This window comes from Ixodes scapularis, unplaced genomic scaffold, assembly GCF_016920785.2.
Source record: "Ixodes scapularis isolate PalLabHiFi unplaced genomic scaffold, ASM1692078v2 PGA_scaffold2__306_contigs__length_199485367, whole genome shotgun sequence".
Lineage (NCBI taxonomy): Eukaryota > Metazoa > Arthropoda > Arachnida > Ixodida > Ixodidae > Ixodes > Ixodes scapularis.
The window spans coordinates 4853259-4880531 of NW_024609857.1; the positions used below are offsets into that span (position 1 = coordinate 4853259).

A 27273-nucleotide genomic window follows, 5' to 3' on the forward strand; every position below is an offset into this window, starting at 1 on the left:
CTCCATGGTTGCCAGACAGCTATATATTTGCCGTCGTTCGAGTTCGGCGAGGCTGTGGAACTGTGATGGCGAAACCTGTGGCGAGCAATGCAGGTTTCTTCAATACACCGCGCGATCGAAATACAAGTTACTTGTACCAGTCAGATACATTTTTTATCAGTTTTGGATTTTCTTCTTTGATTATACCTTTTTCTTTTTTTTTGCGGTTTTATAATAATAATAGAGTGGTTTCATTTGTGATCGAATACGCCTGTCAGGGTGGGTATGTTGATTTGCCTCATAAATAATATATTACACAACCATTTCCGCCATGAACACAACCGCTCTAAAATTTTGTAGAAAAATGATCTTCCTCCACAAAAATGTTACTGTGAAGCAAGGCGAAATGCTACATTTAGGCTGTTTGATTTTTGTACCCACTTTTGTTGTTTTGAAAAGGTAAAACGAAAACACTCGCACAATTTTTTCTTGTAAATGTATAACGCATGGCCTGTATGTTTCCTTTAAATTAAACTGGTGTGGCATATTTGATGCCAGAAAACAGATAGTCAAACACCGCACCTTTGACGTTCTGGTGACATATTTGGAGTCTCGTATTTTAGAACGCATAATGCATCTTAGTATGCACCTGTTGGCCCATGCATGTCCTATCGATTGGTACCAATTTAGTGTAATTTATTCTCGCGAAACAGTTTATACGAATATTTTTTTTTTTTAAATTTCGTAAGAAAACAAATTAGCGATAATTTGAACCCGCTTAATTAAAAATTTATTTTTAAAAATTGCTTCGTTATTTTTTTTAATGTTTTCAATAATGTAAACATTCTGCGGGCATACTCCAACGTCCCCCTTTTTTGTTGTATTTTCTATAGAAGTGTTGAAACACAGACGCATGTGCCTGACTCGGTGAAAGGGTAGCTTCCAAAGAGCCTTACTGCAAGGCCTTTCAAAGGGCAGGGGTTGGAAGTGTTTGGCAGGTGAAGGGTCGACGGAAAGTGACGGCGGAGAAGGGTGAGGGCACAGAGTGTGTCACGTGGCCGCTTTAGGCAAACTTTTCTTCACTCACAACCAGTTGCGTCACAAGGAGGGGGGGGAGGGGGGGAATGTCGCGCAGGGCCACAAGCCGGGGGGAGGGGGGTGTGGGGGGGGGGGGGGGGGGGGGGGGGGAGGGCGTTGCGGTCCACCGCCCGGGTGCCGCTAACCCTAGTGACGCCACTGCTCACAACTCCGCTGTTCCAAGGCCACAAGCTACGCATGTTTCCCTTTTTTTTTTATCTGGAAAAGGGGGGGGGGGGGGGGGGCGAGATTGGGTGGGAGGATATTTTAGTGGGGAGACTTGAGTCAGGCTGCGTATTTTTGTTTATATCATTGAGCATATGCAATATCTTTCATCCCGTGACGAGATCTGCAACCGGCAGACTTTGTGTTGCATTATCATTCCAGTCCTCCGCTCGAGCTTTGTATATTCCAAGTTGCCTGTGTCCAGTTTTATCAATGGCAGTCGTTCCTAGAGTGGATCGAGTCTTCTTGCGATGGTCGGCGTAAAAAGAGCATACGATCGAAATGAACGTTTTCGCTCTGGGAAAAAGCAGCTCGACGTGGATCTGCCCAGGTCGGCCCTTCACTGCGACGAGATTAGAAACGTGCTTTGGTCAGAATTGCTTCGCACGCCTCGAGAAAAGATCTGCCTGCTCAGTTGAGCTCACATGTCTGCCCAAGTTTCCAAGCCTGATATGCACAGGGCGTTGAAGAAAAACTCCCTGGCGGCGGAGATTCCTGTCGGCGTATGACGCAAAATTCACTCAGTCAGAGCCGGAAAAAAGAAAAGGGAAGACAAACGAGTAGTCGCATTCGGTTGAAATGTTTTTAGGAAATTAGATACTGCCTATTAGACAAAACCAAACAGCGGAGACTTGCCAGCTTAGCGCTCCTGCTTCGCGTGTGGTGAGTTGTGGCTCAAAGTGCGTTCAAATTTTGTCAGGTATTTACTCAGTCGGGAGACATGTCAGCTTCAGATACTCACTTCCGTCAGCGCTACGGTAATTCTCGATTAAATGCCCGAAGCATAAAAATATCTTCCGTGGAAATGGACACCAGACTCACTTGGGAGCGTGAAATTTCTGCCATTTTTACCTTACGGGGAAGGTTAGCGCCTATGTTCCGTGTCACTAGTTGCGTGCAGTACAGGCGAAGGCAACGCCAGGCGAGGGGATAAAGGAAACGTTCCTTTCTCTCCTCGCCCTTTCCTCCGCCTTCCTCTCCCTTTCTCTCTTGGCCTGGCGTTGCCTTCGCATGCTCCGCACACAACTAGTCACTCGGAATATAGGCATTGAACTTAGCCACTGCACAAGGACGTTCTTCGTTGTTCTATTTAATTTTCAGACATGAAAGATGCTGTGAAAGTAAATAATGGTTGCAAGAAGAAAGTCAGAATATACGTGATAAGGCCTATTTGGGAGACCTTCTTTATGTATCTGAAAGCAAAAATGGACACTATTTATTTCACTCCGTCTAAGATGAGCGAAGATCAACTCGAAGCATACCGTATGTGCCTAGGTGTGCTGTACCGATTTCTGTCTTTGTTTTTATTTTCGCGCAACGATGCAAAGCAAGAACCGATCTCCCTCAGCCTTTCTCAAAATACTTGACCTCAGCAGATCCATGTTGAGGTGTTTCATAAAACGTTCATTCTGAAGTATTTTTATGTCGGCCATCGTATGGAGACTCTGGCCAATCCGTCAATCATCGTTAAAACTGGACAGAGGTAAGTTCGAAAAAAACTGGAGCAGCTACGGGGCTGGAATGCCAGCGTCAATCTGCCGCTCGTAGATATAATTTTGTACTCCGTTAGGATGGAGTCGGAGCAATCTCCGGGAAAACAAAACAACACGATAACCGAATAATACCAGTCAGTATGAGGGATAAACGATGTTATATGTTAAACTGAGGTAAACAGCAATATGTACCCCGAGTAGAGTGTCCTAACCTAAATAATAATAATAATCGATCAAGAATCAGTTTTATTTGGTGTCCAGGAACGGCCATCCCGCCTTGGTGCTGACACACCCAGAAACTATACAATAAAAAATAAAAACGCACTAGACCCAATACAACATAATGATTGAAACCAAATTACAGTAAAAGAAAAACTCAAAAAACGCGTCTATAATAATAATAAAAATCAATCAATCAACCAATCAATGTTTATTATTATAGTGCCCAGGAACTACCTTTTGGTCTTGGTACTGGCACACTGAATGGAAATGAATACATAAAACACACAAATACAGAAGAGCAATGCTCTATACAGAAACTGAATATAACCATTCACGACATACACTGAGCTGAATGATAACAAAATACAATTTCTAGGTCTTGTTGACAACGAAGAGGAATTGCAGTTCTGTAAAAAGTTTGAGACTCACTCAAAGCGAATACTATATGAAGTAGTAGCACAAGGACAGACCAAACAATGTCTGTGCTCTCCGAAATCAATCTTAAAGTGAACCAGAGTCATTATTCACCCGCCGGACAGGTCTTCAATAGAAATAACAAATGCCCTGTAGCACTATATCCAGTTTCTCAGAGTACTGGGTATAACACTCAGCCAGTCTAATATTTGGGCTTAAGAGACTAAATTTTTTTGGAAATATAAAAGGATGATTAATTCCGAGTAGGCACGCGTGGAACCCTAAGGCACACTTCAGACTAGAGGCTTGGTGAATGAATCGACCCATGCAACGTCTTAAACAAAACAAAAAAAACAACAACAGTAGGTCCGCCTTTTGCCGACGCCGGTGCAGGCTCAGCAAGTCAACACGCTCTAACGTTGCGTCATAAGTTGAACAATGAACATCTTTTATAGGGTAGCAAAAAAGTCAAATTGGACGTTTAGTGATTTATACAGCGTAAGGTTGGTCTGCCAGTAGGGGCGACACTGGTTTACACTGTAGATGAGCAATTTAGCCAGTGCAGTACAACCGCTAGCCTGGGGTCTTTAACGTGCACCACGCAGTAGTGATACACGACCGCACGCCGGTACGATGCTCATCCAGATCGAAACGGGCAGGGGTGGGGCTCGAACCCAGGATCCCTGGGTTCTGCAGCGCGAGCTTTCGCTCCACGCGCGTCGAGCTGGGTGTGCGCTTCAGCCCACTCGGCCACCGATCCCCCTTTATAGGGTAGCGATGTGTAAAGATGGATATAAACTTTTTCTGAACTCGTTCGATTTCCAATGAGTTGGATTTAGAGTTTCCGTTCCACATAACTGAGGCATATTCTAACTGAGGCTTGCACAACTATAGCGGTACAACGTGAGAAACGCAGAAGGATGCTTGAAGTCCCTCGTTAAGCGAGAGGCAACACCCAGCGTGCGCAGAGACGAGTTAACGAGCCTAGTTACGTGACTAGAGAATCGCAGGCTAGGATCGAACAGAACTCCCAGATCTTTCATTGCACATAAGCGGGACAGGGGTTCACCAAGAATACTATAGGCGAAAAATGTATTCTGTGCCTTCCGAGTAAACGTCATAACCTTGGTTTTAGGGCGGTTTAAGAGAATATTATTGGCTGAGCACCATCTAAAAAAAGAACATGCATCTTCCGGAAGCCTAGCGCAATCATCGGAAGTAACTATTTCTTTGTAAATTTTAATGTCATCAGCGTATTGCAGGAACGATGAATTATAAATAGCATCAGAGAAGTCATTTACAGAAATTGTGAGCAGGAGCGGTCCTAGGACGGATCCCTGAGGAACGCCAGAACTTGCCCCGTACAATGAAGAGTTCATATTGTTGACTCGAACGTACGCTTTCCTGTTTGACAAATAGCTCTGAAACCAGACGTGTACTGTGCCACAAACCCCGTAGGCGGAAAGCTTTGACAAAAGGATCCTATGATTAACAACGTCAAATGCCTTGCTTAGGTCAAAGTAGACCGCGTCTAGCTGACCTAATAATAATAATAATAATAATAATAATAATAATAATAATAATAAAAACATGCGTCGCCACTAACGTCCGCACGGCGGAGGGGTAGGGGCAGACATTTTTTCTAATGAAGGTACGTCCGCATAACCCTCCCCCCCCCCCCCCCTCTCCACTACCATTTAAAAAAAAAAAAAAAGAAGAGTCCGAGGACGCTAGAAGAGTGGGCCCAACCCAAAGGCTCACCATAACTCAAGAAAGTTAAGGCTCGATTTCCTTGTGAATTCCATAAGAAGGTTTCTTACTCATCATCACCTACCCAGCCTTACCTCTTTTGCTTCAGGATAACTCGGTGAAGGCGGGCGATACTTTGATACAAATGCTCACTCACTCAGTCGCCCCTTCATTTCCCGAACACGTCCGAACCCCCTCTGCCCTTGGCATTTTAAGACCAAAAACCTCGTAGTGAAGCCGACTTGCGAAACTACCCTTTTGCCTATCAGGGCGCATGTATGCACGTTTAAGCTCTTCTGCAGAAAATACTACAAAAAAGGGAAAATGATTATTCCCGCAGGAAGTTAATATTATTTGGAACAATAAAAAAAAAATGAGGAAGAAATAAAAACGATGCATTTTTAATAAAGGGGGCTCTAATATGGCTAAGTTTATTTTATGATGAAATTTAAAAACTCGTAATTATTTTCTGAAAATAAATGTGGCAAAAACGATAGCAGCGGATAGGACATATATGGTCGACGTGTGCCACCAAAAGCGTCGCTACGATCGTCCCTCCCCGATTGGCCAATGACGTCCTGAGTAGGATTGCTTTCTGCTCTCATCGGCAGAAATAGGACCAACTCTGTTCAATGAGAGATGCTATGTCTAGGCTTCCGCCGCACTCCTTACGCACCATCGAACTTGTCGCTCGCTGCGAATAACCTTGATCGTGACGTCAACAATAAGAACCTTAAAGAGGGCGCCACCGAAACCTCTCGTCGCCAACATGCCTAAATGAGTAGAGTATTTAATAGGCGAAATGTAGGATGTCACAAAAACATCAAACGTGCGATGCTTTTTTTTTTTTTTTTTCATTTTCTAAATTTCTGGCAGGAAATATGCCAAAGCAGTTCAGTTCAAAGTATAATATGGGTCATGCGTCATAAATATAAAAGAAAAATTACAGTGAGCGTTTTCGTTTTTCCCTGTTTATAACAACCGACAGAACTGGGTACAAAAGCCAAGCAGCCTAGATGTAGCATTTCACCTTGCTTCACTTTAAAAATGTCGCAAAAACGATTTTTTTTCTACAATATTTTTAAGAAAAGTGCTTTTGTTCATTGTGGGAATGTGACTTTAACTTCGAATTTTTTTGAAGCAAATCAAAATACCCACCCCGTCATGCGTGTTCGATTACAAATAAAACAACCTAATGAAAATAATAATACTAATAATATTAATTCTAATGTGCATTTTGTGTATAATCCGAAGGTGATTGATTCAAATAATGCTTTTCGTTTGTGGTTATTATTAATGACACAAATAGGATGCCGTTCTCATTGTGGTGTATTTGTGATATAACTCAATTTTGCTTGTGCCAAAATCTGCGTCATATTTGTTCTGTTTTGTTTTCAAGGCTGATTTTGCGACTGTTCTCATGCACTGAGAAACTCAATCTTCACCTGGACGTACCCTGCATCGTGCAACTCTTCAAGGAACGATTGTGTGATGTTTCTAAGTGACATAACCTGATTGTTTTTATTTTTTTTTATTGAATTTGTTTCTTTTTTTTGTGTGTGTGTGATTTGGAAGCTTAAGCTTCAACTGGAACTATTGCTAATTGTGGTTAAATGCACAATTTTTTTACGTTTTTCCTTTTTCTTTTTTCTTTTGTAATAATTATTTTGATATCTTTGCAACCTCGGTTTAGTCACACAAGCCCTTGAAGGCTTTGAAGAACCTGCGTTGTTCCGTGGATATGCTCCTGAATCACAAATTATGTATAATAATAATGTTTATTTGCATCAAAAAGTACATGATGCTGGAGGCCTGCAGAAAAAACTGTCAGATCGACAGCTTGACAAAACCGGAGTCCCCCACACTGGATGTTTGTTTTACAGCATAAAAAAACTCGCACACACAAGAAAATAAGATAGCTACGGTATTATAACAGGAAAAAAATTCACATTAATAAGTACATGATAACTAAGAAAACTAGCCTATGCAGATAAAAAAAAAAAGCTTAAAAAAGTCTAAAAAAAGAAAACTATGAGGTCGAGAGAAAAGGTTTCCATCAATGTAGAATTAAATAGCTTTCCGTCGACGTCATAGTTTCTTTAGTTTGTCTTTTTTTAACTTTTCATCAGCGTAGAATAAGATAAACAGTCACGAAGAATGCACGAAGCACACGTTTGCTGTTTCTTTTTTTGCTTTTCAAAGTGTAATTGTAAAAAAAAGTACACGCCGAAGACACCGAATTCTGTTCATGTGTATGAATGCGGAAGCATTCGTACACGCAGCGCATTCCTACAAGCAGCGAGCCACGTCTTCCTTTTTCACGCGGCGCTCCGGCGGTGACATCCCGCTCCCCCAGTGCGCAGGCGCGGCGCACCCGCCGGCTCCACGGCTTCCGTGACGAAGCATCTGCGGTGCTGCGCTTTTCTTTGTTTTATTTCTGAGGCGCGCCCGCTTTGACCTTGAGCGGCGCGTGCTTGATGACGTTTTTTATGGCCATCTTTCGGGCACAACGCCTTTTCGCGTAATGGGACATATAAGGCTTTCGCCTTAAAAGTCCTTATTAAATGGACTAATAGTATATCGAGGAAAATAAATAAAAGTGGCAACACTACAAATGTTACCCATTCTACTTTAATCTCCATCTGATCTTGTATTAGACTTGAACTTTCTGCAGTGTAGGTTCTTTCGCCATTGTGCACTGGTTCTGGCCTTGTAACAATTGGCTCGTGGCTTTGGCCTGTAGACGTTTTCGAGTGGGTTCCCAGCCTCGGACTGCGCGCAATGTGAGGCGCGCCTGCTCCAACCAGGACGTTCGCTGCTTCTTGGCAAATGCTACCAGACGTCTTTTGCTCAAGCGATCTGGATGAGCCGGCTTGCGGTCGTGTATCACTACTGCCTGGGGCACGTCAAAGACCCCAGGCTAGCGGTTGTACTGCACGGGCTAGGTTGCTCATCTACAGCTGGGAAACAAGTCGCTCCTTGAAGGCAGACTGACTTCAAGACTGTATAAACATACCCACGACCATTTTTTTTTTTCCTTGCTGAACCCTGGACGCCACTGGAGGTCCAGGGACTGTAAAAGTTATAAAACATAAGGCGTTGTCTTGGACCGCGAAAGCGCACCGAAAGAATTAATTAAAATGACGAAACCAGTAACTACCACCTAAAAATGAGAAAGTGCATTGTGTGAAAAATGCACATTACACTCTGGAAAAAAAGAAAAGAAAAGGACCGTTTTTGAGACGTTCTTTCACGCCCCAAGCACTCTTTCAGTTCGTGAACAAAGCACTATTGCCCCCTGGCGCACCATAGAACGGCAACTGGGTGACGAAGACCTCTTTCGTATCGAAAAAGGAACTCGAAAGAACCCCCTATAGGTATTATTAGTATATAAAGTAAAAAAGTTCTTTTTTTTTAATCCAACATGCTCCTTGGGGCATAAATTTTCGTGTCTTGCAATTAAATATAACATTAATAGTCTCATGTCTGTGTGGAACAAAATCAGCCTTCAATGTTTTCTTTTTAATGTTTTGCTTTACAAAAAGCGAGAAAAAAGTGAAGCAAGGTGAAAATCGAATTTCGTGCTCGCGGTTATTGCACGTTGTTCTCTTGGTTCGTATGAATACACTAAAAAGCTTAAAACGTTTGCTCTTTTTTGTGTAGATCTATGGTACACAATCTATTCTTACGATTAAACGTACGTATTTGGCATATGCAATAGCCACGGCAAAAATATCAAACATCGTACTTTAAACAATCTGGCGACACATGTCATTCGGAGCCAAATGTTCCAATATCCATCACCGATGACGCCTACCAAATGCTATCTGCATGGTCCGCAAACTGGTATAGTTTCTGGTTAATTCGGAGTCGCGAAATATATAAAAGAAATTAGAAATCTCACGAAGATGAAAGTTAACCATGGTTGCAACCCGTTTTACTAAACATGCCATTTTGATTTTCTTTATAATTTTACGAGAAAACTCTTTTAAGGTCAACGTGGCTATACATACGCTATTTACGCCACACCAAGGAGCTGAAATGCGGGAGATGCAAAGCTGCGTTGACAGAGGGCAACAAACAGGCCACAGTCTCGCTCGCGCACTATGCTCTTGTGAAGCAACTGAACCGAAGAGGGATTCCAACGGATGTTTGCAGAAAATGCTGTAGCCCACAACTATGTTGTTGTCCAGCAAGTTTCGAACCAGTCGGCGTTTTTGATGATGCCCAATCAGAGGCGACTCGTTAGAGAGCTCACAGTGGAACCCCTGGCGAAAGAGGAGACTTTAGATCTCGACACTTTCGAGAATGGGCACAGGGGTGAGCTTGTCCTGAAACACACGTCGTGGTACAGTACAAACGTTCTGTTAAGAAATTCCCACAAGAGAATGACGCGGATGCAAAAGAGAAAAAAAGAAACGAATAGCCGAAACTCTGCGAGCGAAAAGTTGCGACCGACTTAGAACGAGCTCGTCACTCACCTCAGAGTGCGACTGTTGAGGATTGAAGAGTGACCCCTGTGACCACAAGAGTGAGTCGCTGCGGAAGCAAGTGTTGTAGAATTGAGTGGAGTGCAAACATTGTAAGAAAAAACTTGCGTCAAAAGGCGGCAGAGACGTTGTGAGTGAAACTACGAGATCTTACAATGAAGACCTAAGTTGTCAAGGCTAAATAAATTTGTTCGGCTTAAACCAACAAGGTGTTCGTGCTCCATCCTCTTTCAAAGACAGCGCAGCTGTGATGTCAGCGCCTGCGTGTGAGTACAGATGGTACTTTTGCTATGTCCTTCATTTCATGTGTGCAATATCTTGGTGTGGCGCTATGGAATAAAGGTCGACATGGCGTACACATACTGTGTGTCTCCATGTCACAAAATCTGCCGAATGGCGTCTAAAGGGGTATTCACAGATTTCTCCCTGGCACGCGCGCATCACGAGTTGAAAACGCGAGGCTTTTGCACATCGCAAAGCCTGACGTTTTCGTCGTGGGATGCGCGTGCCGGGGAGAAATCCCCGGGATTTCTCCCTCGTGTAAATACCCCTTAAGTTGCACGCGTGCAAAGTTTCTCGAAACAGATATAAAAAAAACTTGATATAAGAATATTTAGGAATATTCTTGTATTGCTAAATATAAGTTACATCCGGTTACATCCGCGAAGAACATAGCCTGCCCACTATGCATAGCTTGCAAGCGTCTTCATTGCTGGATATTGACGGTTTTTCTACCACAGCCTCCTCTATATTCACAAAGCCTGGCAGTTCGACGACGGAGACATGCAGTGCCCGGTCGCAGATTTGGAGCGCGAGGATCTGGTAGCACAGAGCACCAAGGAGCCGTTTTTCGAAGAACCTGGACGTCATCGCGGTGAGGACCTGAAACACACTTTCGGGTCCTCGCGTCTCGCCGCAGCGTCTCGCGGCAGCGGCGAGACGCTGGGTTTCGGCCTCTCGCCGCAGCGGGGCGCCAGTCATGTGGCTCTCCTCTCATCCGTTGTCTGCCGCTCCACCTTTTCCGTTTCGGTAGCCGCTTCTCGTGGTGATCTGCCAGGCTTTGTGAGTATATAGGAGGCTATGTTTCTACTTGCTGGTCTCTTCGAACTACAACTTCTGCGGTGTGAAACTCAGATGGCAAACCGAACGCTCTCGGCGCATAAAACACTGGTATGGCCGCGAAGGACGTCAGATGCAAGCTATGGATTCACGCGACGTTCTGCAACAGTAACAAAAAAAAAAAAAAAAAAAGAAAGACGAGCTTAGTTTATTTATTTTGTACGTAACAACTAAAATATTTGAAACCTGAAATGTTTACTCTCGTTCACGTTATTCTGAGGCTGTTTTTTTAATTTTAATTTTCATTAGTGTGATATTTAATGCCAGGTTTTATTGTTCACCAGACCTGCAAGAAGGTTTCTTGATCTTTTATTCTTCACGTTTTCGTTAAGGTGAGATTAAATATCTTGCCGTCCACCAGACCCGCAAGAAGCTTCTCGGTCCTTCTTACTTCACAAGAACGTTGGCGGTGATGGAGGTCGAACTTGGCCTAACATTTGATGATTATAACTTACAAGTTCATACTTGGAAGTAGACTATAAACGGAACAATCATAGAACGCAGTTGACGCTGTAGAACCTATTAATGCCCCTGTTACACGGGCACACTTACCCGCGGTTAACCCAGCTTTAACTGCGGTTACGTGGCAGCACAGATGCCGCACTATACCCTCGGACAGCTATTTCAAAAGAAGTGAAGAGTGCGCGTGCACTGCTTTGGTGGGTGCTCAAGACGCTCAAGCGCACATTCGCCCATAGCTCTGACTGCATCGCCGCAGAATGTTGTCGGCAAGTATTGTGCGCTAATTGTGGTTTAGCGTAACTGCAGTTAAGTGTGCCCGTGTAACAAGGGTATAAGTCTGAGCTAAGTTAGGTTGGTCATATATAGGGTTCCGTCTTTTCGGAGTTTATTTTTCGTCAAATTTGGAGGGTGTTTTTCGTTGTCTATTTTTTTCCGAAGATTCGGAGTTTGTCGGAGTTTATATTTGCTTGTTTCCCAATTCTCCGAAATTCGGAGTTCAATTTCGCAGTGTTTTTTTTTTTTAATTAAAAATAAATAAATAATAACCGGATGTAAATGGAATGCTAGATAAAGAATAAAACGCGCTTTTATCAATTAAAATGTCTTCAGTTGAATTTGGCGTTGGTGCCTTTGCCATTGGCAATACTAAGTTGTCGCACGACAAAAGTCGCACACAAGTGTTGCTTCAATAAACGTCAATGCCTTAAAATCAATCAACTCCCGGAGGTAGCCTCTAGAAAGCTCGTAGTCATCCCATCCCATTCCATCATCTAGCCCGCGGCCGCGCGAGGTAGAGAGGTTAAGGATGCAATAGGAGAAGTTTCAACTGCCCCTCTTTCCTACTTTATACAACCTTTATGGTCCATAGCTTTCCCTGTTACAAAGACATACCCTGTCCTTTCTCTGAATCACAAATCGCATGGCCCAAACTGGAAACCAAAAGAGTGGCTTTTGTCGCGCCCCGAATGTACAATGACCTGTTGCTTTGAATCAACCGAGACGAGACAAGTGGTAAGACCCCTTTTGACAACGGTCCGAGATTTGAAAAATAATTATGGTGACATTTTCCCAGGACCATTGAGTCTGTGGTAATAAAATTAAAAAAAAAAAAAAAAAACGTTTTTTTTTTGCTGTGTGTGTGTGTGTGTGTGTGGGGGGGGGGGGGGGGGGGGGGGGAGAGGAGCAGTTGCATTGGCGTATAAACGTTCGGAGTCTATCGAATAAATCCTAATTGAGCAGCATTTTACCGGCGGGTGTTTTTTGGAGTTTTTCGAATTTATCCGAAAACACGGAACCCTAAGCATATATCAACAAGAGTGTATTGCCATCGAACGAGAAGATGTAGGAAGGATAATATAAAACGGACTGTTACCGAAACAAAGCAGGGCGTGGCAGTTCACCTTCTCAATTAGAAGGCAATTCACGATCAACGATATTCTCCACCACTGCAGCAGTGAAACGTGAGAAAGGCCAAGAAACTATAGTTCCACAACTTTCGCATCAGAAATTTCTGATGCGAACCTTGTGGAACTATAGTACCTGCCTGTGGCTCTTCTATACCTCAGAGCACTCCGGCTGGTGCAGTCGACATAACATAGCTCGATCGAGCGAGACATCTGCCGCCAGTCCCAGGAAAGAGGCCACCATCAGTGGGATGAGAGCCATAGAGGGGGCGCCTTTATGAGCTCGAATAGCGGCGTTTCTCTGACGGCACTCTTGGCGCTCCGCATACTCGCAGCAGCGTGTCCGCCCCCGAACCGTTGCCGCGCTGAGCGGAATCGGCTGGTCGAACCCCGCCAAGGAAATTTCAGCACCGAGTCAGTGACCCTTGTGTCGCTTGTTCGAAATAGGCGGGGTTGATGTGCACTCGACACGGAGTGCTTCGTTAAATTCCCGATTTGAGGCCAGAATTCGGTCCTATCTGGGATCCACACGAACAACCGTCACGCTCAAGGCCATCGGTTCGACTGGCCGAGAGCTTAGCAGCGACGTCCTCGGGTGCAATGTTCGTGCCCTGGGACACCTTGATGCCCAGATGGCAAGCGAATTTCAAAGCTTTGACCGAAGAGTTTTGAATTTGATGGTGAGTGTGGCTGAAGTTACGAGACCCGAAGAAGGACACTTGCCTGAGCTGAGAGCTAATGGAAGCTATCGAGTTGGCAGCCCCACTACAGCCTACCCGAACACCTGCTCGGATCGCCGGTGGCCGGACTACAGTGTAGCCGGACGGCGTCGTTACGGACGACTTCTTGCACTGCCGAACCTGGCAGAGAGGTTCAGAAGACCTCTGTACCAGGCTAACGGATGTCAGTTCCACAACGACGCCAACCCCACTAAGGGAGTTTCCGCAATTCCTGCGTTTTATGTAACGCCGATTCCCGTCATTTTATGGTGCGTTTGTCGCTCGTTGTTTCAGTGTTTTCTGAGCAATCGAAGCACCGCATGACCCTTTGCCGTGGTTTCGTTTCGTGGGTATTGGGTCCTACTGAAGTCAAAACCACTGAGAGAGAGAGAGAGAGAGAGAGAGATTGAGGGTTTAATTTCCTGGTACTCAAGATCACACAGCCTATAGACCCTTTTGCTGTTTCCAAACATAAGCCGCCGCTTACGACTCCCAGTTTCTCCGTCTGTCAAGCTTGTTTATGTCACCAGTCCTAGAAGGCATAATGCACACGGACAACAAGTTAAAGATTTAACGAATGGCCTTGCTCTACAATTCAACGTCACTTGGAGGAGACAAGTTGCTGTACATGAGAACATTCGAAATTTTTAAGAAATCGCGCACTTTTTGGTTTTTTTTTTTTTTACGTTTATCTGGAGAATAGACCTTTTCGGAAATATCTGGTGCCCCCGTCGTGTGCTTTGCGCATTGTGACGTTCAGCTGTGCGGCTTGTGAAATTATCCAAGAAGCGGAGACGGAGTTGACGTTAGTCTAACAGTTCGTGATTTCACAATGCAAAGAAGGCGGAAGGAAAGCAAAACAGAGTATATGTGATTACGTTGTTTTTCGCTCGCTTAATTTTGGCGTGTTCTGAGCCCCTGACGATAAGAAAGAATGAATCGTGGCGCTATTAGGATATACGAAGCGTTCGAGCCGGCACGAGCGCACATCCGAACAGCCTTCCGATTCCCCTCTCTGCAAAGTCTCCTGAGATTTCGCCGGAAAGGTCTGTTAGTGGTCAAACGTTTCATCGACTTTTCAAACAGGGTGTTAAGGTGGGCTTTGTTCATTCTTTTTATGAACGGGGAAATCTTTGGGAGGTCAAGGACTGGAGCACCGCCTGGTGGCGCTTGCCATGAATATGGTCTACAGACCCTTTTCATGACAAACGCCGCTAGGCGGTGCTCCACTCTTTGACGTCCCAGATAACTTTCGTTTCATTTAAAGAATTAGCAAAGTTCACTTTAAAGGGGTCATGAAACGCTATCAGGTTGGAATGTTCTTGACTTCGCAGAGGCAAACTGGTCCTAGTTTGGCCTAAGTATGCCGCCATTCCAACATTGAGAAGTCCTCAGCCCAGCGTGCGATCTCCCCAGCCCAGCACGCGCATGTTCCTCGCTTCGAAAAGCGAGCAAATCACGCGCCATACGCACAAACACTGAAAATGGAACCGGCCAGGAGCCCTTTTTTTTTGTGGAAAAGTCTACACTCGCACAGACCGTCACCGATTCAGAAGCTTCTATGTCGCGGTGAAATTGCGGGGATAAACGGGGACTATTTCTTTCAGTCTTGCCTTCGCAGAACTTGATGACGTAATTGTGGGATCGAAACCAACGCATGACAACAATCGAGCGCGGCTCATGGATTGGACACGAGAACTGCATGAGCATTCGACTTCGGCTCGTAACAATCAATGCCTCGGTGGACACTTGGATAGTGGCTCGTGTCCAATCACTGCGGTGATGATAGAATAGCCGAACTCTAACAATGCCTGGAGCTCAGCGCGCGTTTTCTACTTAGCCAACCCCAGCGCACGGCTATGGTTGACGGTGGCGGCATATTGACGCTTTACACACGCGCCAAATTACAGCCGCCATTGCTGACCTTCTCTTGTTTTACCGAGATGCCTAGCAACTGAAACGGTAGTTGACGGTCCTCTACAAAGGCCGATGCTTTAGGAAAGGACACAGTTGAATCTAATATGGCAATGACCTGGCCTGCTATGGTAATGATGAAGTGAAATAAACGGAATAAGAGGAAACAAAAACTGAAGGTCAGTTATGGCGGCGTCCATGCACAGCTGCTGCAAAGCGTCTATAGGACAGGCACCAGATGACGTGGCCGCTTGTTCTGGCTCCGAGTTGGGGGATGAACAATCCTCATATTTCTCGAATTGTTTTGGCATGTGCCATTGACTTGGAAGAAAAACTAAGGCAAGCGTATAGGGTTATTAACCCTTTGTTGCGTACTTCAATGACGTCCATGCAAATCATAAAATGTTGCGTCCTGGGTCTCAGCTGAATACCATTAGTATTCAGCTGAGACCCAGGATTTTTTTTTTTCAGCTTTCAGGTATGTAGTTTATTAATTACAGAACGTTCCCACTACAGTGGACAGCATGCACTGGGGACACAAGATCTCTTCGTCCCTTGGCCATAACTTTGACTTTTCTTTTTGAACTCAACGTTTTTTTCTTGGTGGCCGAGCTTGAGTTTTCTTGTCTCATCCTCTTCATGACTCCCATCTCTTTGGCTGGCATCGTCCGAGCTATCATCACACCTGCTTTGATCATCCTCTATGGCATAATCAATGTCATCATCCTCGCTCTCTAAAAGATCATCATAACTTCCTGACGGGAGATGTCTTTAACGTGCAACGAAATTGGGTAGGAATATTTCTTACTTTACAGCAGCTTCCTGGCACTAGTGGGACCCAAGAATACTCGAACGCAACACCACTGACCAAGAAGCGTCTTCGTCGCGGCGGAATTCAAAGGATGAAAGCGGGGCTTTCATTTCATTCTCTCCTTCCAAAGCCGCCTTTTGCTCTTTCGCGAAATTTGATGACGGAGCTGTGGGGACAATGGCAACAGTACGATCCCCGGGAATGCGTCATTGAGCTTTGCGGTGACGATATTCCAATGCTGCTCACACAGGGCACGCGAAGACTGCGTACGCATTCGATCTGGGCTCGCGTGACAATCGATGCCTCGACGTGCATTCGGATAGTGGCCCGTGTCCAATCGCTGCAACGACAACAATAGCCGAGCCATAACAATATCCGGAGCTCAGCGCGTGTCCCGTGCTTTGCCAACCCCAGCGCGTGGCTATGATCAACATTGGCGGCATATAATCGGCTCCAGATCACGTGACCGTTTGTTCTGGCTCCGAGTTGAGGGGGTGAACGCTGCTCGTTTTAGGGGCGAAGAGGGGCTAGCTAGGGTGGCTAGCCATGTCCATATGTCCGTCCGCCGTCGGGTCACGAGCACGTGAGGACGTGCTCCCGTGCTCGTGTAGGGCAAAAAAAAAACAAAAACCGCATCTCCACGTGGTGAACGATGTTGATTGGGGCGAAGCTCTGGTGGTGCTTGTCTGCATAGACGGTGAGCCGAACCTTTCGTTCGTTTTCATCCGTGTCAGAAAGAGAACGTGTGGTATGGAACGTGGTTATATACGCGTTATTGGCGACGTGAGCGATCGAAAGCGTCGCCGTGATCGGTTTTCTAGGATAGGCCGAATGCTGACTATGACGTCAGCTAAGGATTTCCCATCGACGGAAATAAGAAGAATGGAAAAACTTCAATTTTGACGGTGTTGGCAGTGTTGCTTTGAGAGTGCTATGATTTCAAAGCTTCCACCATGCTCTTTACAAACACCTTCAGACTTGTTGTTCACAAGGTAATGACGTCACGAAAGGTAACCATAGGAGGGCGCCACCAAAACATCTCGCCGCCAATAGCATTTGACCGCAGCGTGACATGGATGAAAAGGAACGAAAGGCTCGGCATGCTGCGGCTCAGCGTCTACGCAGACAAGCACCGCCAGAGCTTCGCCCCAATCAACATCATTCACCACGTGGAGATGCAGTTGTTTTTTTCTTTGATTTTTTTTCCGGGACTTCTATTGCGTGGGGCGAAAAGCGAACGCGTGTTTCATAGGTCATTAACGTCAGGGATCCGTTTTAAGCGATTTTGCGCAAAGTACAAAAATTGTTGCATCGCTCCTTTAAGTAGGGCATTAATTTCTAAGTCAGATAATGGAATATCCAAAAAAGCATCGACGTCTGCTTTCCTCAAAGGCGATTGGTAATGGGTTGTTTGCCCATTAAAGAAAAATTATATATATATATATATATATATATATATATATATATATATATATATATATATATATATATATATATATATGTATATATATTTTCCTCTGGAATATGTAGAATTATGGCGCCTGATTCATTACAACAAAAAATTCGACCATTCTAGTATATTTACGGTGCTGCTTACCAAAAATAATTTCTGCATAGCACATAGCCCCGTAATGCTGCTGTTCATGGTGTCCACCAGAGTGGACAAGCCACAAATAGATAACTCACTGAAAAATGAAGACTTATTGAATACTCGTATTTCTACAGATTACACCTCAATACTTCCTCGAAGGCATCAACACGTTTAACAGAGGAGTAATAAGTTTTTGCAGCCGTTTACGACGTTCTTGCGAGGACGCACGTGCCTTACCGGGAATTTTTAAAAGTTACCATCTTGGATGCTGAATATGTCAACACCAGTGGACTGGTGGCGCCATCTATGAGTGGCAATCGAAAACACGTATGTCCACAGAAGTGGACACCATGCGCACGACTATTATGCGGCTTGGCACTTTATTTAAAAATTACATAGCTTTGTCCACTGTAGTGGCCACTATGCAACAAAGGGTTTACATTAGGGAGTGATTCTAAGTAGTATTTAGCCAAAGTAGAAAACTTTTTTCTCGGCCCCTTCGAATGAATGAATTGGGTTGTGGGGATATTTATACAGCGTGTAGTTGGTCAGCCATTAAAGTTGCGACGAGCCACACGCTGTAGATGAGCAATTTAGCCAGTGCAGTACAACCTCTAGCCTGGGGTCTTTAACGTGCACCACGCAGTAGTGATACACGACCACACGCCGGTACGATGCTCATCCAGATCGAAACGGGCAGAGGGTGGGGCTCGAACCCAGGATCCCTGAGTTCTGCAGCGCGAGCTTTCGCTCCACGCGCGTCGAGCTGGGTGTGCGCTTTAGCCCACTCGGCCACCGATCCCCTCGGCCCCTTCGAAGGGAAGCTGAATCGGTGTTGTATTTGATGAAACACACTTAAATTGTCTTCTATTGACCTCCAAGATCTCGAACACAACCGGCTTTATTAGGGGCGACCAGCTCTCTCGGCGTGTCCCCATGGGATCGCGCGGGCCGAGAAACATCGCGTGAACGGCTTGGAGGGACCGAGTGTTCCGCTAGGCGCCGCCCTATCTCAACACCAACAGCGCGGCGGCCGCTATGGATGGCAATAGGGAGTTTTCGTAGATGGTTCTCGCCGTCCCGCAACGGCCCTCCGCAACCCGCTACGATCCCTGGAACTGTACAGCCAAGGCTATCGGCGCGCAGGCGCAGTAGCGGCCTCATTCGTTGCGGAGGGGGAAACGCGGTCTACGAAAACTCCCTAATGGGAGCGTGTGAAATAACGTTGGTTTCAGATGATTTTTGTAGCGCCGAATCAGGCGCTCAATCTTCAATCGCCTCTCACGCGCGTTCCAACCTTGACAGTGTTTTCTGAAGTCGGTCTCAGCTGAGGCGCTGTTTCGAGCAAGCCGGACCAGGAAAGGCAAAATCAATAGCAGTAAAAAAAAAAAAAAAAAGTAAACAACCAAAGCGTTGTATAAAAAAGTGCTGAGTTATTTTTATTTGTTTCTGCCATCTCGCCCTATCACGAGCTATCACCGATCCTAAATGTTTTCCAAAATTCCCTCCTTTCAATGAGACCACAGTGGCAAACACACAGATAATAACGGCGGTTTCTTTCCGTTGATGGGCGCCCTCCTGTCTGCTTCATGGACGAGTCCTGACGTCAGCATTAATTAGAACCTAAGCCACCAGTCAAAAGTTCCTCAGAAAAAAAAAAAGAGACGCCCACTTGCTTGAAGTTATTTAATACCTGCATGACTGTACACTTTCAACCGCGAGGCGAAGGTTCAGGGAAAGTGATTGTCTACATCACAGTTTGTTTGTTTGCTTGCTTGTTGGTTCAACCCAGGAGGGTAATGCAACCGTGAGCGGGCATTCGCCCATTCCAAGGGGTCCACAGTGCCTCTATGTCAAAAAAAGGAAAGAAAAAAAGATAATAAATAACCAAAGCCGGTACATAAATGAAGAGTGTCCGTGAGTTGTGAGAGAACACAAATCGAGTTAGATGCTCCGCAGGTGGGCCGTGACGCTCTTGGTGAATGTTCGAAGCGAGACACGGTCGATTGGTGGTGAACTGGTGACTGGCCCGGGAAGGGGGGGGGGGGGGGGGGGGGACCTCCAAAGTTGCACTGCACGGGGTGCCAAGGAGTTTTAGTGACGAAGCGTACGGGTTAAAAGGGGCTGCAGTCCACCAGTGCGAGTACGCCGCAGGGAAGAGGCGAAAGGAAGCAAGGAGTCCGGTAGCAGAAAAGTGGCTAGGAGTCGCGTGGTCGCTACTTGACGTCGATGTTGAAGCGGGTCCCTGCCGACTGAATGGAGGAGGTGCAGTGCTCGATAGGATGGTGTTCGGGGGCCAAGTCGGCGCCTCATATTAAGGTAAGAAGCGCGACGTTGCACCGACTCGAGGGAGGCAACAAGTTTCCTGGTTGCCGAATCCCGCACCGAGCAGCAAAACTCCAGATGGGCAACACCTGTGCTGTGAACAGCGATCTGGGAACATCGGGCTTCTTGTGGACCGAATGACGAGGCCAAGGAGTCACTTTACCCCGGACACGACGTTTTGGACATAGCGATGGACATCGAAATGCTGGTCGATGATAACACCCATAGGAGGTGGATATACGTTGTTTTTGGGATCTCGACTCGGTTTAGGAAAAGTGTTGGAGGGGTCGAAGGTTGGCGCGAGGCAGTGATGTGCATGGTAGCGCTTTTGGTTTAAGTTTAGGGGAAGTTTGTTATCGTTTGACCAGAGAAGAATGGCGATCTAGATCAGCTTGTAGCTCTTTACCGAACGTACAGTCGCAATAACGATGAGAAAAGCCCTTAAAATACAGCCGATTATCGTCAAAACGTCGCCGGTCGTGGCGTAGACACACACAGATACACATGCGAAAGCGTTTGCTTGTGTGTTAAGCTAGAGCGCCAGTAAACGTGGTGGCGGCTCAGCGAACTAGAGAAAGTACTAAATAAGCGAAAGCAAATGCGGCGCGCTCGCGCTGCCTCGGGTGACCTGGTCGCCCCTATTGGCGGCGAGAGGTTTCGGTGGCGCCCTCGTATGGTTACGTTTCGTGACGTCATTACCTTGCGAACAACAAGTTCGATGGTGTTTGTAATTAGCATGGCGAAAGCTTGAAATCATAGCGTTCCTGAACCCACAATGTCAACACCGCCAAAATTGAAGTCCTCACGTTCCTCTTATTTCGACCCATGAGAAATCCTTTGCTGACGTCATAGTCAGCATTCCGCCAATTGTGGAAAGCCGACCACCGCGACGCTTTTGATCGCGCACGTCGCCAATAAAGCCGGTCGTAATGCTGGTGGTGGCCTCATATATAGAAATTATTATTAATATTTATTTTTTATTTTTTTGCGCATGGAGGCTGCAGAAAGTCATTTTCAAAGTACGTCTGAAGGCCCTCCTCCCCGAAGCGTGGCGTCACAAAAGGAGTTTTTAGAATCGGCGGCAGTTCATGTTTGTGAGCAGCAAAAGGTTGTAGTGGTGATGTGCGGGACCAAAAGCGTCGCTGTGGTCGGCCTTCCACGATTGGCCGAATGCTGACGGGGGCGTCAGCAAAGGATTTCCTGTCGACGGAAACGAGAGGAATAGAAGAACTTCAGCTTTGGCGGTGTTGGTTTCAGAGCGGAATGATTTCATGCTTCCACCAATCTCATTACCAACACCATCGAACTTGTTGTTCGCGAAGTAATGACGTCACGAGAGGGAACCATATATGAAGGCGCCACCAAAACATCTCGCCGACAGCGTTACAGCGGGCTAAAATGAAGGCTCGGAAAGCACCCAAGAACGCAGAATTTTACAGCGGAGCTGTTAAGGGCTAGTTTCCTCAGTATCGTGTCCGCCAGCAAACAAATGATGACACAAAACTCTGGACAGCTACCGCCATCTATGAGCGCCGTCGGCAACCAGACAACCGGTTGTTTGGTTGCTGCCGTCGTTCATAGGTGGCGGCAACCTTTGCAGACTTTCCACTCTGGCTTTCCGACTTGCGGCCGGCCATTACTTCATTCCCACCATAGAATAGCTTCGCTGGTCTTCCTTCTTCACGAGCGTGGAAAGGCTGAAAGTTCTTTTAATTTCTTTTGCGGAGAGCATTTGCAAAAGAAGTGATGCATAACAGGGCGTTGCCCTCTCCTGGGTACAGCAGGACAGCAATAAACGTGAAATGGAACGCGAGTTGCGATTCTTTTCAGGTGGAGGTCCATTTATTCTCGCGTAAATCTTCTCCAGCTTAGAGACTTTTTTTTTAATTGATGCATCTAATCATATGCGTTTTGTTTTCCGGCGTGGTATACCGCGCCTAAAAACCGAACGTGTTCCGGCCTGACACAAAACATACTTGCTTTCAGAGCGCCGATTTTGTTCTTTAAACTTCCCCTTCTTTAAGTCGACTGAGTGGCCCATTTTCTTATTTGCCGGGCGCACTGCTCGATGTACTCTTGGCTCTCATCGGGCGATCTGATGACCGTATCTGTCAACGCGAACAGCTGCTGCAGAGCTGAGCCAGTAAATGTCTGCGTCCTCATCTCGCCTGGCGCCGAAGAGGCAAGCTACCTGGAGCTGGTGTTTTTTCGGAGCCTCGTCGGCGCCATTGGACCTTTTTCCAGTAACGAGCGCCGTCTACGGAGTTGTCTTCGAACTACAAATGAAGGGCAGCCCAGCCTGCCTCCGCCCGTCGGAATACATTGGCATCGTGCCGTTGGATTGATCTTCGTTGTCTTTTATGCCCCATATTAGCGTGAACTCATAAAAGAATCGCCAAAAAAGACGAAATACGCGCCAAGATACGCGCGGAATATGTTGGTCGACCCAGTATAAAAGGCTCTGTGTTTACCGGAACTTTGCGCTCCGAAAATGGCGACAGTAGGAAGCAAGGCCAGGGGAGAGAGTGTACGCATGCGTAGAAGCTTACTCGAAAAAGGTCCCTCGTAAGTTGGCCGTGTTTCCCTGGCGCTTCGAAGCACTTCTGCGTCACGCATAAAGCCTGTCCCGCGCGGAAGTCCCCTCTCCTTACGTCGCTGTCTTTGAGGTGCACATCACTGAACAGCACTGCCGCCCTTTCGCTGGCATTTGCCACCAAAACAAAACGAACAAACAAACAAACAAAAGCTGCTGCATTCGTCCGAACGAATTCGGCGTCCAGGTCCGCGGACCCAGGGACGCCAGCGATTGTGGTTCGGGCCATCCTTGGTGGCCGCAGTCACAAGCGCTCTGGAGCGAGGCCGAGCCGTAGCACGAAGATCGAGGAAGCCGCACCGGAATGTCTGTGCAGGCACCGCCTCTTTGTCCCTGCGGGAGGGCCTTTACACTCGGACGGCAATCCGAAACCGACAGTTCTGCCGCTGCGGGGGACACTGCTCTCGCAGCGAGGGACGACCTAGCTCTTGGCGAAGAGCACGTCTTCGGCGTCGTACGTGAAACCCATGAGGGAGTGGCCCTTGTAGGGACCGAACTTGTAGTCAGGCACCATGAGCTCTTTCCGGTACGAGGGCAGCACGAGCACCTGCGGCGGTGGCGGCGGCGGTGGCGGCGGCGGAGTCGTCCTCCGGGTCGTCTTGCGCCTCCGCTTGATGATGTTGCGCAGCGAGTAGGACGACTCTCCCGATGAAGCGTTGCCGCTCGGAGCACCGCCGTAGGCCGTCTTGAAGCGGGGCCGGTAGTGGTCGCTGTGCTGGTACGTGGGCTGCGGGTGCCGGGGCTCGTCGGGGGCTCGGATTTCGAAGGTGATCGAGGGACTCTTCTGGTACCTGCGTGCACGGACACCGGTTGGTTCACACAGCCCTGGGTACGGTTGCAGACAGACTGAGCGGACAGCATAGCATATTTCGGCATTGTTCACAGTCTGCTGACGGCACACCGAGGATCCGGTCCCTTGAACATTTTGCTCTCGCTTGTGCGCTTACCTGTGGAGGTCGTAGTCTCCCTGCTGGAGTTTGTAATCGTCGTGCTGGTGTTGGTGGTGTTTGGAGGCGAGCGCGCCATCTTCGTACTCGTCGTGGTGGTGCTTCTCCTTGTAGTTGTTGCCACCGAAAGTAGCGTCGATGCCCACCTTGAAGCCCGAACGGTGGCCGGGCCCGGAATCTAGGTCCCTGTAGACCTTGATAACTCTGCGCCAAAAAACACGTCACCCTTGCGGTCCCATCTCCCAGCAGCTCCTAAGCGCCGCTTTTTCGCCTGGAACGCGTCTCCGACTCTTAACTGCGTCTTTATTTTGATTCCCCCCCTGTAATTCCTAGATGCTGATGTCACATTTGTGTAAGGTTGTTGCTTGGAATGTCTGTATCAAATTTATGGGATTACAGTTATGGACAACGTTACTAGAACACTCGGTTGGGAAACTCATTGTTGAAACCTGGGGGGCTATGTTGCGCTTTTTGCACTCCCAGGAGACTATGGAGAAGGAAGTGACGTCAACGACACAGCAAATGCAGACTGGATGTTGATTTTGTTTTCTTCTGTCAACATCCAATCTGCGTTTGCTGTGTCGTTGACGTCACTTCCTTCTTCCAAGTCTCCTGGGAGTCCAAAAAACGCAACATAGCACTCCTGGGCCGCTGGCGTCCACCGAGGCATATCTAAATACGCTAACAGCGCTACTCTTAATCTTTTTTCTTTACTGTGATCACCTTGAGCTTTCAGATAGCATGCTTTTGCGTTAATACAAACGAAAAAAAATCCTTTTTTATAGGTACATTTATTGGAGATTAGTACAAAATAAGAGGCGCGTTTTTTTTTTTTTTAATATTTAGTTTACGAGGTTCTGAGGCACAATTAGTATTGTTTTTATACAACCATGTCTCACCGGCGATTTCAGGTAGCGCGTCCCGACCTGGGCGAGTCCTAATTTCGGAAGGAATTCGCGGCGCATGCGTTTGGGAGACGGGGGTTGGCATCCCCGAAACCCAATCCACCGTAATTGTTTCGGCGCCAAAATGGCCGATTAAAGCCCAAAACAGAAATGTCAGAGCGGACGCTATCGAATGCGATACTCCCGAACCCATTCAAGCAGCCACGCAGTTCCCCGAGTGGCCACTGCGGGAAAAATGGCGGCGTAGCGGTCGCCGTTAGCTTGGTTCTCGAGTACAGATCGGTGCCACTTTTTTGGAGCAGGCTCTATGACAGTTTTCCAACTGAGTGGTTCTGGTAACGTTGGTTATGGAGTACCACTCAGCCGGCTGTGGGCTTTGCTGAGAAGAGCTAGGGGAGCGGGTTGTAGGGGAGGGAACAGGTCAAAGGTGGAACACAGGGTCGGCTAGACCGGTCATCCTACCATGCGCCAGGAGCGAATCCAAGGTCCGCTTTCTGGCGGGGCCAGCCGGCTGCGGATCCCTACGATGGCACAGCAGCGGAAGCACGCAAGGCGGACAAGCCGGTTCGCCCCGCAGTCGACGGTAACTCCAGCAGCTACGGGTTGGAACGCCGTGACGACGTTCGCTAGTCTTGGTCGGTTTGTCTAAAACCCCAGGATCGCGACAATGCGTGACATTGCACTGCGGTTCCTGTGACGCATCGTGTGGCCATGTGGTGAGTCCTTGGATTACGTGGCAGGGGACGTGCAATGCCGGAGACGCGTTTCAGACGCCGTGCGCGGAGGAGGCGAACAACTCACGGCTTGGGCAGCATGGAGCCCAGCGAGCTCCGACGCAGCAGCATGGTGAGCAGCATGGCGTCGGCGCTCACGAACAGGACGCCGAGAGCCCACAGGACGGGGACCAGCTTCATATCTGCGCAAGGGAGGGGTGCGGATCGCTCCGCGGACTCCGCTTTTCCCCCCGTACGTGCTGCGCCCAGGACGCAGCGACACTGCCTCGTTGGACACGACCACGCCACACCGCTACCTGGGACCGGCACGCTCTCAGTGACGGCGTCCAGTCTGCTTTCGCGCCCCCAGCACGCTCGGATGCTTTGTACGGGTCATGTTGACACAAGACGAGAGGACAACGTTCGATCCGAGCAACGAAATTATAATGGAACCCGTCAACAGGTTCGTCGGTTAGCTTACCTCCGGCGATTCACCGTGCTCTTGACGAAGGGGGCGCGGAGCTATATAGCTTTTCCCCCTCCCCGGGTCAAGAGGGGTGTGAATCTCACCGGAGAGAGGCTCACCAAAGATACCTCACCGGAGATAAGCTCGCCAGAGATAAACTCACCGACGAATCTGGTAACGGATTCAATCATATTTTCGTAGCTAGGATCGAACGTTGTCCTCGTGTTTCGTGTCCACATTACCGTACAAACCGTCTTCAGACTTGTGACTCCCTGAAATTCCCCTTTTCGCCTTTAGAATAATCTGAACACAAACGTACGTGAGCATTCCTTCCTATCTTTTCACCGCTAACGCCAAGGTCAAGAAGACAGAAATCTTGTCGTATGGTTCCTGTTGACCCATATGTCTATCTCCCAACAGGCGAAGAAAAAATAACCGCATCTCCACGTGGTGAATGATGTTGATTGGGGCGAAGCTCTGGGGGTGCTGATGATACGGATTTTGTTTTTAGGTAGTGCTGATGGCGCTGATTTTTTTTTTTTTTTTTATTGCTCATAGGTCGTGCTGAGTTCCGGGTTGCGTTTCGACTTCATTATCACTGCTCTGTGGTCGGTGAAATGCAGAGTTGATTTAAAAGGTTAAAAAGCGCGACAAAACAAGGACGATAAGAGCACAAAGACGACAGGACAGGCGCTAAATGCAGAGCCAGTGGTACATCTAGCGGATCAACTCGGATCCGCTAGAAGCCGTGGGATTGCATCTCCACCGCTTAGGTCAACGGTCCCTGTCAGAAAGAGAATGTGTGGTATGGAACGGGGTTATATACGCATTTGAGCATTTGACCGCAGCGCCCTCTCGTCTATAAATGTTGAGCCAATGCATGCAAAGTTTAACGCGATTATATACGCATTTGACCGCAGCGCCCTCTCCTGTATAGACGTTGAGCGGCTACATGCAACGTTTCATCCATGACATCCCCAGCTCTTGAGTTACTACCACATCTCGGAGCTTCCTACTCGTCCCGCAGTCGTGGCCGAGGGGTTAGGGCGATGGACTAGAAATCCATTGGGGTCTCCCCGCACAGGTTCGAATCCTGTCGACTGCGCAAACATTTTTTCTTTTTATGTGAGCACGGACGCTGGACGGACGGACAAGGCTAGACTCTAAGGAGCTTCGCCCCTAAAATAACGCCTTCATTAATGCCGTCGGATGTCGCGTCGCGTCGAGGGCGACGCCATTACACGGCATCAAGTCGCTGTTGTAATGCGGTCGTAACGCCGCACCGCGTCGAGGGCGACGTCGACGGGGTCGTCGGTGCCGACGTTGACGTCGACGCCCCACGCCACGTCAAACGTCGCTTTGATGTTACGTGAACGTCGTCCTGATGTCGCGTGACGTCGTCGTCACGTTAACGTCGTCCCGACGTCGCGTGACGTCGTCGTCACCGTCAACGTGACGTCGTGTAACGTCGTCGTGACGATGACGTCGATGTCGCGAAGTAGTCGGGACGCCGTCGTGATGTCGAGTTGCGTCATGTCGACAACGACGTGGACGACCTGACACAAAACGTCTTGATGACGTCGCGTTGACGACAAGACGCCGTCGTCTTGACGTCGCGTGACGTCGTCCTGTTCGTCGTCAATGTCAACGTTGACA

General features: G+C 47.5%; 1 protein-coding gene across 1 annotated transcript in view; it reads left to right on the forward strand.

Moving 5' to 3' along the window:
* The window catches only part of LOC8025548 (rho GTPase-activating protein 18), a 362823-nt gene that overhangs the window by 149153 nt on the left and 186397 nt on the right, over positions 1-27273 (forward strand). The window lies entirely within an intron of this gene.